The sequence below is a fragment of the Cervus canadensis genome, chromosome 9 (assembly GCF_019320065.1).
Source record: "Cervus canadensis isolate Bull #8, Minnesota chromosome 9, ASM1932006v1, whole genome shotgun sequence".
NCBI lineage: Eukaryota > Metazoa > Chordata > Mammalia > Artiodactyla > Cervidae > Cervus > Cervus canadensis.
The window spans coordinates 48,747,938-48,765,577 of record NC_057394.1 but is presented as its reverse complement, the minus strand read 5'-3'; positions in this window follow the sequence as shown (position 1 = coordinate 48,765,577).

Sequence of the window (17,640 nt, the reverse complement as noted above, 5' to 3'; positions counted from 1 at the left end):
ATCACTTTAGATTTTATTATTGTTTTGCGACTTATATGCTCTCTGCCTTCATTCTCTCTTCTGTCACTTATACTTAAGTACTCAGAGATGTTAAATATTAGATTTCAGATCAACTATATGTTTTCAATATGGCAATTGAAACACTCCATAACTAGTCTGCACCTTATTTTATTTCAATCACCCACCAGTGCTTTACTTAATCCTTCCATAGTAGACCCCCTTAAATTTTAATTTCTCATGATTAACCTAGGTGGTTCTGCTTCTTAACAATTATCTCTCTGAATCCCTAGGGTAATCTGAAGTGTAGTTGTTAAACCCTGTTCTCCTGAAGCTTTCTTTTCTCCCTTCGACTTAGTCTACGGACATGACTATGACTCTAAAGAGTAATCATATCGCGTTAGCTTCAAAATTTATCTTATCCACTTTTTCTTTTTCTTTTTTTTCCCACTTTTTCTTTTCCATTGTTTAGTTCAATGGGGAATAGAGATGTTTTTCTGATTGATTCCTTCCATTCCTGGACTCCAAATTGAAAACACTTTCATGCTAATTGCATGGAAGAAAATGTCACCAAAAAGGGAATATCAAAATTGCTTGGTGATAAAATGCCTCACAGGAGGGCAGAAGTGTCTCTTCCTGGCAGAAGAACAAGCATAAATCAACGTTGAGGAGAAACACACAGTGACTGAGTAAAAGCACATGATAATATCCTCTTCATAAAATAAGCACTAATTCAGCATGAAAAAACCCGGATTAGCAGTAATATGATTGCAAAGTGATGTACCAAGCTCTTATTACAAAAGTGTGAAAATTACAGAACCCAACTCGTTTCCTTTGTTCATCAAGTTAGCCAGAAATAAAGTATGCCCATAGTATATAAAAGGAAAGATCATTCACAACTCATCTCAAAACCCCAAGGAAATAAACTCTCAAAATGTAAGAACTTTTGTATAAGTAAGGAGATACATAGTTTAAGCTTATAATTATAACATAAACAATATGTTGATATGTGTTATTTTCCTTTAAAATTCTTACTATAATTCTCTGTTAAGAATGACTCTATAGCATATGACACACCCAGGGAAAATAAAATAAGACATATTTTTAACTGGCTGTCTTTTGAGCAATCAGTCCTTATTATAACTTTAAATTACATGTTTATGCTTCAATGTATTATTTGTCAAGTTTACATCATCTTTATTTCCCTCAGAAAAATTAATATTTAATACTTTATGTCATTTCCAATTTTATTGATTATGCCAAATCCTTTGACTGTGTGGATTAAAACAAACTTTGGAAAATTCTTCAAGAAATGGGAATACCAGGCCACCTTACCTGCCTTCTGAGAAATCTGTATGCAGGTCAAGAAGCAACAGTTAAAGCCGGACGTGAAACAAAGGACTAGTTCTGAGTTGGAAAAGGGGTACATCAGGACTGTATATTGTCACCCTGCTTATTTAACTTAAATGCAGGGTACATCATACGAAATGCCAGGCTGGATGAAGCACAATCTGTGATAAAGACTGCCGGGAGGAATATAAATAACCTCAGATACACAGATGACACCACCTTTATGGCAGAAAGTGAAGAACTAAAGAGCCTCTTGATGAAAGTGAAAGAGGAGAGTGAAAAAGCTGGCTTAAAGCTCAACATTCAGAAAACGAAGATCATGGCATCTGGTCCCATCACTTCATGGCAAATAGATGGAGAAACAGTGGAAACAGTGATAGACTTTATTTTTTAGGGTTCCAAAATCACTGCAGATGGTGACTGCAACAATGAAATTAAAAGACTCTTGCTCCTTGGAAGAAAAGTTATGACCAACCTAGATATCATATTAAAAAGCAGAGACATTACTTTGAAAACAAAGGTCCACCTAGTCAAAGCTATAGTTTTCCCAGTAGTCATGTATGGATGTGAGAGTTGGACTATAAAGAAAGCTGAGCACCGAAAAATTGATGCTTTTGACTGTGGTGTTGGAGAAGACTCTTGAGAGTCCCTTGGACTGCAAGGAGATCCAACCAGTCCATCCTAAAGGAAATCAGTCCTGAATATGCTTTGGAAGGACTGATGCTGAAGCTGAAACTCCAATACTTTGGCCACCTAATGTGAAGAACTGACTCATTTGAAAAGACCCTGATGCTGGGAAAAATTGAACGTGGGAGGAGAAGGGGATGATGAGAATGAGATGGCTGGACGGTATCACCAACTCAATGGGCAAGAGTTTGAGTAAACTCTGGGAGTAGTGATGGACAGGGAGGCCTGGTGTGCTGCAGTCCATGGGGTCACAAAGAATCGAACACAACTGAGCAACTGAACTGAACTGAATTTGTTCTATTAACATTTGAGAGTATCTATTGGTTACATGAAACTAGAATATTAATAATCCCCCTGACTTTCTATTCACATGACTTTCCTCAATCCCACATCTCCAAATCTGTTATTTATTGATTTAATTTTATATTTTGCAATGTAATCTATTCCAGCATTTATTTATGCTATCTACTGGTGGATTCTAAACATGGAAATCAAAATAATGGTCTTTAAACTCTGCTGAATATCTAATATTTGTCAAGGCAGTATAAAAATCTTGTTGTCTGTGCTGTTGGTATGAAAAAATTGCCAGGGTCTAGATCTGGTGAGATTTTTTTAAATTCTCTACTAATAATGGAAATATATATAATATTTAATATAATTTGATTTTTAATAGCAGATTATAGAAGAAACTGATAATTTTTCTGATGCATTGTCTTCTTTTTTTCTTATAGTTTATACTAGATAGTTTTTTGTTTGTTTTTCTGAAAGAGAATGCTTGCTTGCCTACTCTTGGTAATTTATAACACTCTTGTTATAATTTATAACACTCCTGTTAAAGTCTACTCATGCTGGCTTTTTAATTCTCACATCTTGTTGATTTTTTCCAACTGTTTCTTTCTCTGAAGTATATATCTAAATTTCCTAAGAAAATATGGGTTTAACCTTTTCTAGTTCATTCATATGTGAAAATGTTTTTACTTTACCATCATATTTTGTCAAGTTGATAAAGTCTATATTAAACTTACAGGCAGAGTACCTCATGTTTAATGCCAGGCTGTATAACTCACAAGCTAGAATCAAGATTTCCAAGAGAAATATTAACAACCTCATGTATGCAGATTATACCAATTTGCTTTATTCTTAAAGAAATTAATTTAGGTTTAAACTCACATTCTATAGATTTTATCATTGGAGAAATCACAATTCTTATTTCCAAGAAATGTTTCTTCTCCTTCTCCTCATTATTTTCTGTTTGTTTCTCTGGAATTGTTTCCAAAAATTTATTTGCATAAGATATTTTATTCTTCCTTTTCTCTTACTCACTTGTCTTTTAATTGTGTGTGTGTTCTCAGTAGCTCAACCTTGTCCAACTCTTTGCAACCCCATGGATTGTAGCATACCAGGCTCCTCCGTCTATGAACTTTTCCAGGCAAGAATACTGGAGTGGGTTGTCATTTCTTTCTCCAGAGGATCTTCCCAACCCAGGGATCAAACCCAGATCTTTACATCTCCTGCACTGGCATTCAAATCCTTTACCACTAGCACCATATTCTAATTAGTTGTATCTCTTTACTTTGGATTTATTTTTTAATTGAAGAATAACTGCTTTACAGAATTGTGTTGGTTTCTGCCAAACATCATAATTAATTATATTTTTATTTCGATTTTTATCTTTCATGCTTTTAGTGTTTCTCAAATAGCTGATGATAGTTGATGTTTAAATTTAAATTAAAAAATATTTTTGGTTCTCTTTTATTAGAATTTCTCTACCAGCATATCTCCCAACTGATGAAAAAAGACAAGCTTTTCACTTTTATTTTAAAAATAATCTTTCACATATCACAATAAATTGTATCTTTTAAATCTCTTTAACATTAGTTATCTGCAATACAACCCAGTAGTATCTCACTTAAAAAAAATAGCATTAGGGGCAAACGACTGCTGCTGGCTGCATGGATATAGCCTAAGGGGACAGGAAAGAGGAGCTCCACAAGTGGAAATGCTCCTGGAAAAACCCAGAATGTTTAGAAGTGAAGTGCCACTTTTGAGTGACATGCAAAGGGAGGCGCCACCACTACAGCCTCTCTCCGAGCCTTTCTGTAGACACAAGGAAGGACTGTTGCCAGAGTGGATTCATATACCTCAGCCTATTCCCACCTCAACCCCTCCTGCCTGGGAAAGCATGCATGCTCCAGTCTGTCTGAGACAGGTCTAGCTTTAGCAGCTGTGAACTTTATGGGCATATACATGAAGGGTTGGGCAAGGTGAGAGTCTGAGCTGTCCCCCTACTGCCCACAGAGGATCCCAGTATATGACTACTGCAATCCTTGGACTTGACTTCAGTAGACCTATGCTGGTGGCCCAGTGAAAACCATGGCTGAGAGATACCAGGGCTGATTGCTGACATGGTTAAAGTGGGGCTGAAAGCAGTGCCAACAACAGAATAGCTTGTAAGCTTGCACAGTGGGTGAAAGACGACAAAACAGAACATACTCACAGATGAACAGCTTCAGAGGAGCAATACTCAGTGGTGTGTCTCCTACTGGGAGGGCTCCAATTCCACCTACCTTGTTCTGCAAATCAGAAAAACAGCTATGAGACAAATCTGGGGGACTCTACTCTTAATAGTCAGGGAGCAAACTGATGGGGAACTAATAACCGCAGACCAAAGGGGAGGTAACTCGATATCCAGGGCAGGCTCTGGTCACCACCACATCAAATCCCTTATCAAGGTGTAACAGCTATCATAAACTTAAAAAGATATGGAAGTCATCTATACTAAAAACAGCTCTCACATCAGAAATAAATAAGTAAATAAATAAGTAATAGTAATGCTAACCCATGAAGATTGCATAGGAATATTCTCACATAAAAATAGCCCTCCATGACACTGTGGTGGTATGGCATTGAAACGAAGAAGCCCCAGAGTATCTACCCTACAAGGACAACAGGGCTTGAATACAGCTGCACAGGCCTGGGTAGAATCAGAGACTCCACCCTTGGAGGACACACATAAGGTCTCATGAGTACTGGGACCCAACACTAAACAGTATCTCCATAGGAACATGGGCTAGATCAACCAAGGAGTCATGGAAGGTTTTTAGGGGAGGCAGGAGTTGGCTCAAGCTCACCATAGGGACAAGGACATTGGTAGAAGAGGGCCTGGGGAATATTAATTGGCATGAGCTCTTCCAGAGGTCCCATTTTGACACATAGACCTAGCTCCAATCTACAAACTACATTCTACAGCTGAAATATTTCAAACTACCAGTAAAACAGGAACATATACCCATGTATCATCAGACAGGCTACCTAAAGTTGTAGTAAATTCATAATCACCCCAAAACATAACCCTTGAAATGACCCAGCTCACAAGGTGAACAAGATCCAACTCCATGCAATATAGGGCAGGCACCAGTCCCTCATATCAGGAAATCTGCACAAGCCCCTGGAACAACCTCATCTACCAGTAGGCAGACACCAGAAGCAAGAGGAATTACAATCCTGCAGCCTACAAAAAGGAGATAACAAATAGAGTAAGTTAGACAAACATAAGATGACAGAGAAATTGTAACTGACAAAGAAGGAAGATAGAAACCCATAAGAACAATTAGATAAAGAGAAAATAGACAATCTTTTTGAAAAAGAATACAGAGTAATAATAGTAAAAATGACCCAAAATCTCAGAAAAATATAGATGCACAGACTGAGAAGATACAAGAAATGTTTTACAAAGAGATAGAAGACTTAAAGAAGCAAGCAAACAGAGATGAGCAGCACAATAACTGAAATTAAAAATACACTAGAAAAACTCAATAGTAGAATAACTAGGGCAGAAGAATGAATAAGTGGTATGGAAGACAGAATTATGGAAATCACTGCTGCAAAACAGAATTTACAAAATGAAAACAATTACCATCTGGTAGAGACAACCCAAGATGGCAGAGGAATAGGACAGGGAAACCACTTTCTCCCTTACAAATACATCAAAAGACCATCTGCATGCAATTCCCACAGAACAACTTCTGAATACTGGTGGAGGATCCCAGAAATGCAAGCCAATCTTCTCAGAATGAGGTAAGGCAAAGAATAAAGATGAAAAGTGAGACAAAGGATTTCAGAATGGGATCTGAAGCATGACTCCTGGGAAGGGAGTCATGAAGGAGGAGAAATTTCCACACAATAGGAAACTCCCACAGATGGGGTCAGTGGGGACCTAGGAACCTCAGAGGGAAGCTGGCTGCAAGGGTTGGTCCTCAAAGGACCAGGGTTGAATGCTGTGAACATACTCTGAGGGGGCTAATGTGACATAGCAGTGACAGGACAGGGAAAACTATGGGATCACCAGAGGAACAAAGACCATTCCTGGAAGTAGCAGGTGAAAAGAATAAAACCATGCAGTTAAACCGAGACTGTGCACTTTAGGGCAACTAAAGATTTTGGGAGCATGTACAAGCCAGAACAAGGGAATATCTGAGGCTGAACTGACTCCACACTGCCCACAACAGGTACAGAGAACTTCTTAGATATACTGGAGGACCTAAGTAGGAAACTAGACTGGAACAGGAAAATGGAGGAAACACAAGAGCATTCATCTCACTACTACAGTATATATACTTTCTGTCTCTTGGTTGTTGTTCAGTTGCACAGTCAAGTCTGACTCTTTGTGATCCTATGGACTGCAGCATGCCAAGCTTCCCTGTCCTTCACCATCTCCTAAAGCTTGCTCAAACTCATGTCCATTGAGTCAGTGATTCCATCCATCTCATCCTCTGTTATCCACTTCTCCTCCTGCCTTCAATCTTTCCCAACATCAGGATCTTTTCCAATGAGTCAGTTCTTCACATCAAGTGGTCAAAGTATTGGAACTTCAGCTTCAGCATCAGTCCTTCCAAAGAATATTCAAGACTGATTTCCTTTAGGATTTGATCTCCTTGCAGTCCAAGGGACTCTCAAGAGTCTTCTCCAACACCACAGTCCAAAAGCATCAATTCTTTGACACTCAGCCTGCTTTATGGTCCAACTCTAACATCCATACATCACTACTGGAAAACAACTTTGACTATATGGATCTTCGTCAGGAAATTAACGTTGTGCCTCCAATAACATTTTTATTATTTTTTATTTTAAATTTATCTTATCATTTTAAAATTTTTCTCTTTTTTCAATTTTTCTCTTTTTTCTTTCCTTTTGTACCAATACGATTCCTTATTACTCCTTTGTTATTTTTATAGCCTACTTTTACCTTTTTTAAAAAAACTTTTAAATAAATCCCATATTTATTTTATTTTTATGTTTGATTTTTTTCTTATGTTGTACTTTTGAGAGTCTAATTTTTATTCCATGTTTTAAATTTTTGCTTTTTGATATTTTGTTATTAATTTTGCATCTTTGAGAGTATAATTTCTAGTATCTGTTTTCACTTAGGATTTGATTACTGGCTTGATTACTCTCTTTTTTTTCCCCCTCTCTCCCTTTTCTCCTCCTTGTCACCTCTTTCTCCTTTCTCCCTCTTCTCTTCTGTGTATAACTCTGTGAATCTCTTTGGGTGTTCCTGCTTGTGGAGAGTTGTTTCTCCATTAACTTAGGGGTATTGTTTTCTGTGCTATGCAGCCTGAGAAGTCTTGATGCTAGTGTAAGATGTTGGGACTGAAACCCAGAGGCAGGAAATTCAATTCCAGCACTTTGGACCATCAGAACCCAGGAAACGTTAATAGATGGGAGACCATCCAAAACCCTCCATAACTACACTGAGACTAACCTCCACCCAAGAGTCAGCAAGCTTCAGTATAGGACACCCACTGCCAATCCTACAGAAAAACAGGAACACAATGCTTCACATTAACAGACAGGCTGTTCAAAACCATACCAAATCCTTAGACAACCCAAAACTCATTACTGGACATGACATTTTCCTCCAAAAGATGATATTCAGTTCCATCCACAAGAAAATAGTACAAGCTTCCACAATCAGGAAACCTTCAAAAGTCACTGATCCAACCCCATCCACAGGGAGCAGATTCCACAATTAAGAGGAACTATTCAGAAAGAAGACCCAAAACACAGCAAACCACGCAAAATGAAAAGACAGAGGAATATCCAGCAGGTGAAGGAACATGGTAAAAACCCACCAGACCAAACGAAAAAGGAAGAGATAGGGAGTCTATATGAAAAAGAATTCAGAATAATGATAGTAAAGATGACATAAGATCTTGAAAACAAAATGGTGACTTGAATAAATAGACTGGAGATATGGATTGAGAAAATGCAAGAAATGTTTAACAAGGACCTAGAAGAAATAAAGAATGGTCAATGAAAATAAGCAATGCATTAAATGAGATTAAAAAACACTCTGGAGGGAACCAACAGTAGAGTAACTAAGGCAAAAGAAGGGATCAGTGAACTGGAAGATCAAATGGTGGAAATAAATGAAGCAAAGTGGAATAATGAAAAAAGAATAAAAAGGAATGAGGACAGCCTCAGAGACCTCTGGGACTATATCAAGTGTATGAACATTTGAATTTTGGACATTCCAGAGCAAGAACACAAGAGGAAATGGCATGAGAAAATACTTGAGGAGATAATAGTAGAAAAATTCCCCCAAATAGGGAAGGAAATAGCCACCGAAGTCCAAGAATCTTATACAGGAGAAACCCAAGGAGAAACACTCCAAGACACATATTAATCAAACTAACAAAAATTAGACACAAAGAACAAATATTAAAAGCAGCAAGGGAAAAGCTGTAAATAACATTCAAGGGGATCCATATAAGGCTAAGAGCTGATCTTCCAATAGAAACTCTGCAGGCCAGAAGGGAATGGCAGTATATACTTAAAGTGATGAAAGGGAAAAAAGCCTGCAATAAAGATTACTTTACCCAGTAAAGATATCATTAAGATTTGAAGGAGAAATCAAAAGCTTTATAGGCAAGCAAAATTAAAAGAATTCAGTACCACCAAATCAGCCCCTCAACAAATGCTGAAGGAACTTCTCTAGACAGGAAAGTCACAAAAAAAGGTATATAAAAACAAACCCAAAACAATAAATTGAATAATAATGGAATCATATGGTGGCTCAGACAGTAAAGAAGCCCCCTGCAGTATAAGAGACCTGGATTCAATATATGGGTCAGGAAGATTCACTGGAGAAGGGAATGCAGCACACTTCAGTATTCTTGTCTGGATAATTTCATGGACAGAGTAGCCTGGCCAGATACAGTCCGTGGGATCGCAAAGAGTTGTACACAACTGACTGACTAACACTTTCACTTTCACCTTACATGTAAATGGGTTAAATGCTCCAATCAAAAAACATAGGTGGGCCAAATGGATACAAAACCAACACCCCTATATAGACTGTTTACAAGAAACTCACCTCAAACCTAGGGAGACATAAAGACTGAAAGTGAGGTGCTAGAAAAAGATACTCATGCAAACAGAGACCAAAAGAAAGCAAGAATAGCAATAGTCATATCAGATAAAATATATTTTAAAACAAAGATCATTATAAGAGACAAAGAAGAACACTAAATAGTGATCAAGTGATCAGTCCAAGAAGAAGATATAACAATTATTAACATATATGAACCGAACATAGGAGTAGGTCAATACATAAAGGAAATGCTAACAACTGTTAAAGGGGAAATAGACAGTGACACAATATAATGGGGGACTTGAATACCCCACTCACACCAGCGGACAGATCATCCAGATAGAAATTTAATAAGGAAACACAAGTTTTAAATGCTACATTGGACCAGTGGGACATAATTGATATCTATAGGATATTTAATCCCCAAACAATTGATTTCACCTTTTTCTCAAGTGCACATGGAACATTCTCCAAGGTAGATCATGTCCTGGACAACATTCAAGTCTTCTTGACTTCAAAAGGTTGAAATAATTTCAAGCATCTTTTATGATCATAGCACTGTAAGATTAGATATCAACTACATGGAAAAAAAAGTAAAAAATACAAACACATGGAGTCTAAGCAACAGATCACTGGAGAAATAAAAAAGGAAATTAAAAAAACATGTCTAGAAAAAAATGACAATAAAACATCACAACCCCAAACTTATGGCATTCATAAAAAGCAGTGTTAAGAGTGAAGTTCATAGCAATACAACCTAACTCAAGAAACAAGAGAAATATCAAATAAACAATGCAACTTTATACCTAAAGCTACTAGAAGAGACCAATAAAATTAAAAGTTGGCTTTCTGAGAAGACAAACAAAATAGACAAATCATCAGCTAGATTCATCAAGGAAAAAGGGGAGAAGATTCAGATCAACAAAATTAGAAATGATAAAGGAAATGTCACAAGAGACAACACAGAAATATAAAAGATTGTAAGAGACTACTATGAGCAATTATTTTCCAATAAACTGGACAAGTTGGGAGAAATGGACAAATACTTAGAAAGGTATAACATTTCAAAATTGAACCAGGGAGAAATAGAAAATTTGAGCAGATGAATTGCAAGCACAGAAATAAAAACTTAAAAAAGAAATCTTCCAACAAACAAAAGCCCAGGACCAGATGGCATCACAGGTGAATAATACCAAAAATTTAGAGAAGAGGTAGCACCTGTCCTACTGACACTCTTTCAGAAAATTGCAAAGAGAGGAAAACTCCCAAATTTATTCTGTTGCTGCTGCTGCTAAGTCGCTTCAGTCGTGTCCGACTCTGTGCGACACCATAGACGGCAGCCCACCAGGCTCCACTGTCCCTGGGATTCTCCAAGCAAGAGTACTGGAGTGGTTTGCCATTGCCTTCTCCACAAATTTGTTCTACAAAGCCATAAACACCCTGATACCAAAACCAGACAAAGATGACACAAAAAAAGAAAATTACAAGTCAATATCACTTATGAACATAGATGCAAAAATTCTAAACAAAATTCTAGCAAAATATTAAGAAAATCATTCATCATGATTATGTGGGCTTTATTGCAGGGATGCAAGAATTCTTAAACATATACAAATCAATCAAAATGATACACCATTTTAAGAAATTAAAGATAAAACTGTATGATTATTTCAATAGATTCAGAGAAAACCTTTGACAAAATTCAGCATCCATTTATGATAAAAGAAAAACAACTCTCAAGAAAGTAGGCATAGAAAGAACTTATGTCAATATAATAAAAGCTCAACAAACTTTGATAAATAAAAGCTACAACAAACTCACAGCAAACTTTATTCTCAATGGTTAAAAACAGAAATTATTTCCTCTAAATCAGGAACAAATCAAGGTTAACAATTCTCACCACTATTGTTCAACATAGTTTTGGTAGTCCTAACCACAACAATCAGAGAAGGAAAAAGAAATAAAAGAAATCCACCCTGGAAAAGAAGAAGCAAAATTCTCACTCTTTATAGGTGACATAATTCTCTACATAGAAAATGCTAAATTTGCCATCAGAAATTTACTAGAGCTAATCAATTAAAACAGTTGAATCACAGGATATAAAATTAGTACAGAGAATTCCCTTGCATTCATAAACACTAACAATGAAAAATCAGAAAAAGAAATTAAGGAAACAATTCCATTCACTGTTGCAACAATAAAAGTAAAGTACTTATGAATAAATTTGCCTAAATAAACAAAAGACCTGTATACAGAAAACTATAAAAAACTGATGAAAGAAATCAAAGGTGACACAGATGGAGAATGTTCTTAGATTGGAAGAATCAATATAGTGAAAATGACTATACTACCCAAAGAAATCTGTAGACTTAATGCAATCTCTATCAAACTACCAATGGTATTTTCCACAGAACTAGATAAAAAAATTTCACAATTTGTATGGAAACACAAAAGACCCTGAATAGCCAAAGCAATCTTAAGAAAGAAGAATGATACTGGAGGAATCAATCTTCCTGACTTCAGACTATACTACAAAGCTACGATCATCAAAACAGTGTAGTACTAGCACAGAAACAGAAATGCAGATCAATTGAGCAAAATATTTATATATACCCAGAGATAAATCTACACACCTATAGATACCTTATCTATAAAAATGGAGGCAAAAATATACACTGGAGAAAGGACAGTCTATTGAACAGGTGGTGCTGGGAAAACTGGTCAACTTCTGGTAAAAGAATGAAATTAGAACACTTTCTAACACCATCGGTTCAGTTCAGTCACTCAGTCAGTCATGTCCAAATCTTTGTGACCCCATGGACTGCTTCATGCCAAGTTCTAACACCATACACAAAAATAAATTCAAATTGGATTAAAGACCTTAACATAAGACCAAAAAATATAAAACTCTTAAAGGAAAATGTATGCACAATATTCTCTGACATAAAACACAGCACGATTCTCTATGACACTTCCTAGAGTAATGGAAATAAAAACAAAAATAAACAAATTGGACCTAGCTAAACTTACAAGCTTTTTTACAATGAAGAAAACTATAAGCTAAATGAAAAAACCTTCGGAATTGGAAAATGTGAAAGTGAAACTGTTAGTCATTCAATCGTGTCTGACTTTCTGCTGCCGATAGACTATAGCCCACCATGCTCCTCTGTCCATGGAATTCTACAGGCAAGAATACTGGAGTGGGTTGTCATTTCTTTCTCCAGCAGATCTTCTCGACCCAGGGATCAAACCCAGGTCTCTTGCATCACAGGCTAGTTCTTTACTGTCTTAGCCAAAGTCAACCCTTTCAATTGAAACAACTGAAAATAATTAATCTCCAAAATAAACAAGCAGCTCACGCAGCTCAATACCAGAAAAACAAACAAACAAAAAACTCAATTAAAAGTGGGCAGAAGACCTAAAGAGACATTTCTCCAAAGAAGACACAGCAAAAGTGTCCAAGTCTTCATTGAGTAGTGTCCAAGTCTTTGCAACACCATGGACTGTAGCCTGCCAGACTCCTCTGTCCATGGAATTATCCACGCAAATATGTTGAAGTTGTTTGCCATTCCCTTCTTCCAGGGATCTTCCTGACCCAGGAATTGAACCTGTGTCTCTTGCATTGCAGGCAGATTCTTTGCTGTCTGAGCCACCAGGGAAACCCTAAACACCGATGGTTAATAAACAGATGAAAAGATGCTCAACACCAGTAACTATTCAGTTCAGTTCAGTTCAGTTTAGTTGCTAAGTAGTGCCCGACTCTTTGCGACCCCATGAATTGCAGCATGCCAGGCCTCCCTGTCCATCACCAACTCCCGGAGTTTACTCACTCATGTCCATCAAGTCGGTGATGTCGTTCAGCCATCACCTGTCAATCCCTATCGTTCCCTTCTCCTCCTTCCCCCAATCCCTCCCAGCATCAGGATCTTTTCCAATGAGTCAGCTCTTCACATGAGGTGGCCAAAGTATTGGAGTTTCAGCTTCAGCATCAGTCCTTCCAATGAACACCCAGGACTGATCTCCCCTAGGATGAACTGGTTGGATCTCCTTGCAGTCCAAGGGACTCTCAAGAGTCTTTTCCAACACCACAGTTCAAAAGCATCAATTTTTCAGCACTCAGCTTTCTTCACAGTCCAACTCTCACATCCATACATGATCACTGGAAAAACCATAGCCTTGACCAGACGGACCTTTGTTGGCAATGTAATGTCTCTGCTTTTTAATATTCTATCTAGGTTGGTCATAACTTTCCTTCCAAGGAGTAAGCGTCTTTTAATTCCATGGCTGCAATCACCATCTGCAGTGATTTTGGAGCCCCCCCCCCAAAATAAAGTCTGACACTGTTTCCACTGTTTCCCCATCTATTTGCCATGAAGTGATGGGACCAGATGCCATGATCTTAGTTTTCTGAATGTTGAGCTTTAAGCCAACTTTTTCTTTTTTTTTGATTTTTTTTTTTTTATTAGTTGGAGGCTAATTACTTCACAACATTTCAGTGGGTTTTGTCATACATTGATATGAATCAGCCATAGATTTACACTTATTCCCCATCCCGATCCCCCCCTCCCACCTCCCTCTCCACCCGATTCCTCTGGGTCTTCCCAGTGCACCAGGCCGGAGCACTTGTCTCATGCATCCCACCTGGGCTGGTGATCTGTTTCACCATAGATAGTATACATGCTGTTCTTTTGAAACATCCCACCCTCACCTTCTCCCACAGAGTTCAAAAGTCTGTTCTGTATTTCTGTGTCTCTTTTTCTGTTTTGCATATAGGGTTATCGTTACCATCTTTCTAAATTCCATATATATGTGTTAGTATGCTGTAATGTTCTTTATCTTTCTGGCTTACTTCACTCTGTATAATGGGCTCCAGTTTCATCCATCTCATTAGAACTGATTCAAATGAATTCTTTTTAATGGCTGAGTAATATTCCATGGTGTATATGTACCACAGCTTCCTTATCCATTCATCTGCTGATGGGCATCTAGGTTGCTTCCATGTCCTGGCTATTATAAACAGTGCTGCGATGAACATTGGGGTGCACGTGTCTCTTTCAGATCTGGTTTCCTCAGTGTGTATGCCCAGAAGTGGGATTGCTGGGTCATATGGCAGTTCTATTTCCAGTTTTTAAGAAATCTCCACACTGTTCTCCATAGTGGCTGTACTAGTTTGCATTCCCACCAACAGTGTAAGAGGGTTCCCTTTTCTCCACACCCTCTCCAGCATTTATTGCTTGTAGACTTTTGGATAGCAGCCATCCTGACTGGCGTGTAATGGTACCTCATTGTGGTTTTGATTTGCATTTCTCTGATAATGAGTGATGTTGAGCATCTTTTCATGTGTTTGTTAGCCATCTGTATGTCTTCTTTGGAGAAATGTCTGTTTAGTTCTTTGGCCCATTTTTTGATTGGGTCATTAATTTTGCTGGAATTGAGCTTCAGGAGTTGCTTGTATATTTTTGAGATTAATCCTTTGTCTGTTTCTTCATTTGCTATTATTTTCTCCCAATCTGAGGGCTGTCTTTTCACCTTACTTATAGTTTCCTTTGTTGTGCAAAAGCTTTTAAGTTTCATTAGGTCCCATTTGTTCAGTTTTGCTTTTATTTCCAATATTCTGGGAGGTGGGTCATAGAGGATCTGCTGTGATTTATGTCGGAGAGTGTTTTGCCTATGTTCTCCTCTAGGAGTTTTATAGTTTCTGGTCTTACATTTATATCTTTAATCCATTTTGAGTTTATTTTTGTGTATGGTGTTAGAAAGTGTTCTAGTTTCATTCTTTTACAAGTGGTTGACCAGTTTTCCAGCACCACTTGTTAAAGAGGTTGTCTTTTTTCCATTGTATATCCTTGCCTCCTTTGTCAAAGATAAGGTGTCCATAGGTTCGTGGATTTATCTCTGGGCTTTCTATTCTGTCCCATTGGTCTATATTTCTGTCTTTGTGCCAGTACCACACTGTCTTGATGACTGTGGCTTTGTAGTAGAGTCTGAAGTCAGGCAGGTTGATTCCTTCAGTTCCATTCTTCTTTTTCAAGATTACTTTGGCTATTCGAGGTTTTTTGTATTTCCATACAAATTGTGAAATTCTTTTGGTCTAGTTCTGTGAAAAATACCGTTGGTAGCTTGATAGGGATTGCATTGAATGTATAGATTGCTTTGGTAGAATAGCCATTTTGACAATATTGATTCTTCCAATCCATGAACACGGTATGTTTCTCCATCTGTTTGTGTCCTCTTTGATTTCTTTCATCAGTGTTTTATAGTTTTCTATGTATAGGTCTTTTGTTTCTTTAGGTAGATATACTCCTAAGTATTTTATTTCTTTTGTTGCAATGGTGAATGGTATTGTTTCCTTAATTTCTCTTTCTGTTTTTTCATTGTTAGTATATAGGCGAATGCAAGGGATTTCTGTGTGTTTAATTTTATACCTGCAACTTTACTATATTCATTGATTAGTTCTAGTAATTTTCTTGGATAGAGTCTTTAGGGTTTTCTATGTAGAGGATCATGTCATCTTGCAAACAGTGAGAGTTTCACTTCTTCTTCCTATCTGGATTCCTTTTACTTCTTTTTCTGCCTGATTGCTGTGGCCAGAACTTCCAACCACTATGTTGAACAGTAGTGGTGACAGTGGGCACCCTTGTCTTGTTTCCTGATTTCAGGGGAATGCTTTCATTTTTCACCATTGAGGGTGATGCTTTGCTGTGGGTTTGTCATATAATGGCTTTTATTAGTGAGGTATGTTCCTCTCTATTCCATGCTTTTGGAGAGTTTTAATCATAAATGAGTGTCTAATTTTTGTCGAAGGCTTTCTCTTGCATCTATTTGAGATTAATCATATGGTTTTTTTTTTTTTTTTTGTTAATGTGGTGTATTACGTTGATTGATTTGCAGATATTGAAGAATCCTTGCATTCCTGGGATAAAGCCCACTTGGTCGTGGTGTATGATTTTTTTAATATGTTGTTGGATTCTGTTTGCTAGAATTTTGTTAAGGATTTTTGCATCTATGTTCATCAGTGATATTGGCCTGTAGTTTTCTTTTTTTGTGGCATCTTTGTCTGATTTTGGAATTAGGGTGATGGTGGCCTCATAGAATGAGTTTGGAAGTTTACCTTCTTCTGCAATTTTCTGGAAGAGTTTGAGTAAGGTAGGTGTTAGCTCTTCTCTAAATTTTTGGTAGAATTCAGCTGTGAAGCCATCTGGTCCTGGGCTGTTGTTTGCTGGAAGATTTTTGATTACACTTTCGATTTCCTTGCCTGTGATGGGTCTGTTAAGATCTTCTATTTCTTCCTGGTTCAGTTTTGGAAAGTTATACTTTTCTAAGAATTTGTCCATTTCATCCAAGTTGTCCATTTTATTGGCATAGAGCTGCTGGTAGTAGTTTCTTATGATCCTTTGTATTTCAGTGTTGTCTGTTGTGATCTCTCCATTTTCATTTCTAATTTTGTTAATTTGGTTTTTCTCTCTTTGCTTCTTAATGAGTCTTGCTAATGGTTTGTCAATTTTGTTTATTTTTTCAAAAAACCAGCTTTTAGCTTTGTTGATTTTTGCTATGGTCTCTTTAGTTTCCTTTGCATTTATTTCTGCCCTGATTTTTAAGATTTCTTTCCTTCTGCTAACCCTGGGGTTCTTCATTTCTTCCTTCTCTAATTGCTTTAGGTGTAGAGTTAGGTTATTTATTTGGCTTTTTTCTTTTTTTTTGATGTAAGCCTGTAATGCTATGAACTTTCCCCTTAGCACTGCTTTTACAGTGTCCCATAGGTTTTGGGTTGTTGTGTTTTCATTTTCATTCATTTCTATACACATTTTGATTTCTTTTTTGATTTCTTCTATGATTTGTTGGTTATTCAGAAGTGTGTTATTTAGCCTCCATGTGTTTGAATTTTTAACAATTTTTTTCCTGTAATTGAGATCTAATCTTACTGCACTGTGGTCAGAAAAGATGGCTGGAATGATTTCAATTTTTTTGAATTTTCCAAGACCAGATTTATGGCCCAGGATATGATCTATTCTGGAGAAGGTTCCGTGTGCACTTGAGAAAAAGGTGAAGTTGATTGTTTTGGGGTGAAATGTCCTATAGATATCAATTAGGTCTAGCTGGTCCATTGTGTCATTTAAAGTTTGTGTTTCCTTGTTAATTTTCTGTTTAGTTGATCTATCCATAGTTGTGAGTGGGGTATTAAAGTCTCCCACTATTATTGTGTTACTGTTAATTTCCTCTTTCATTCTCATTAG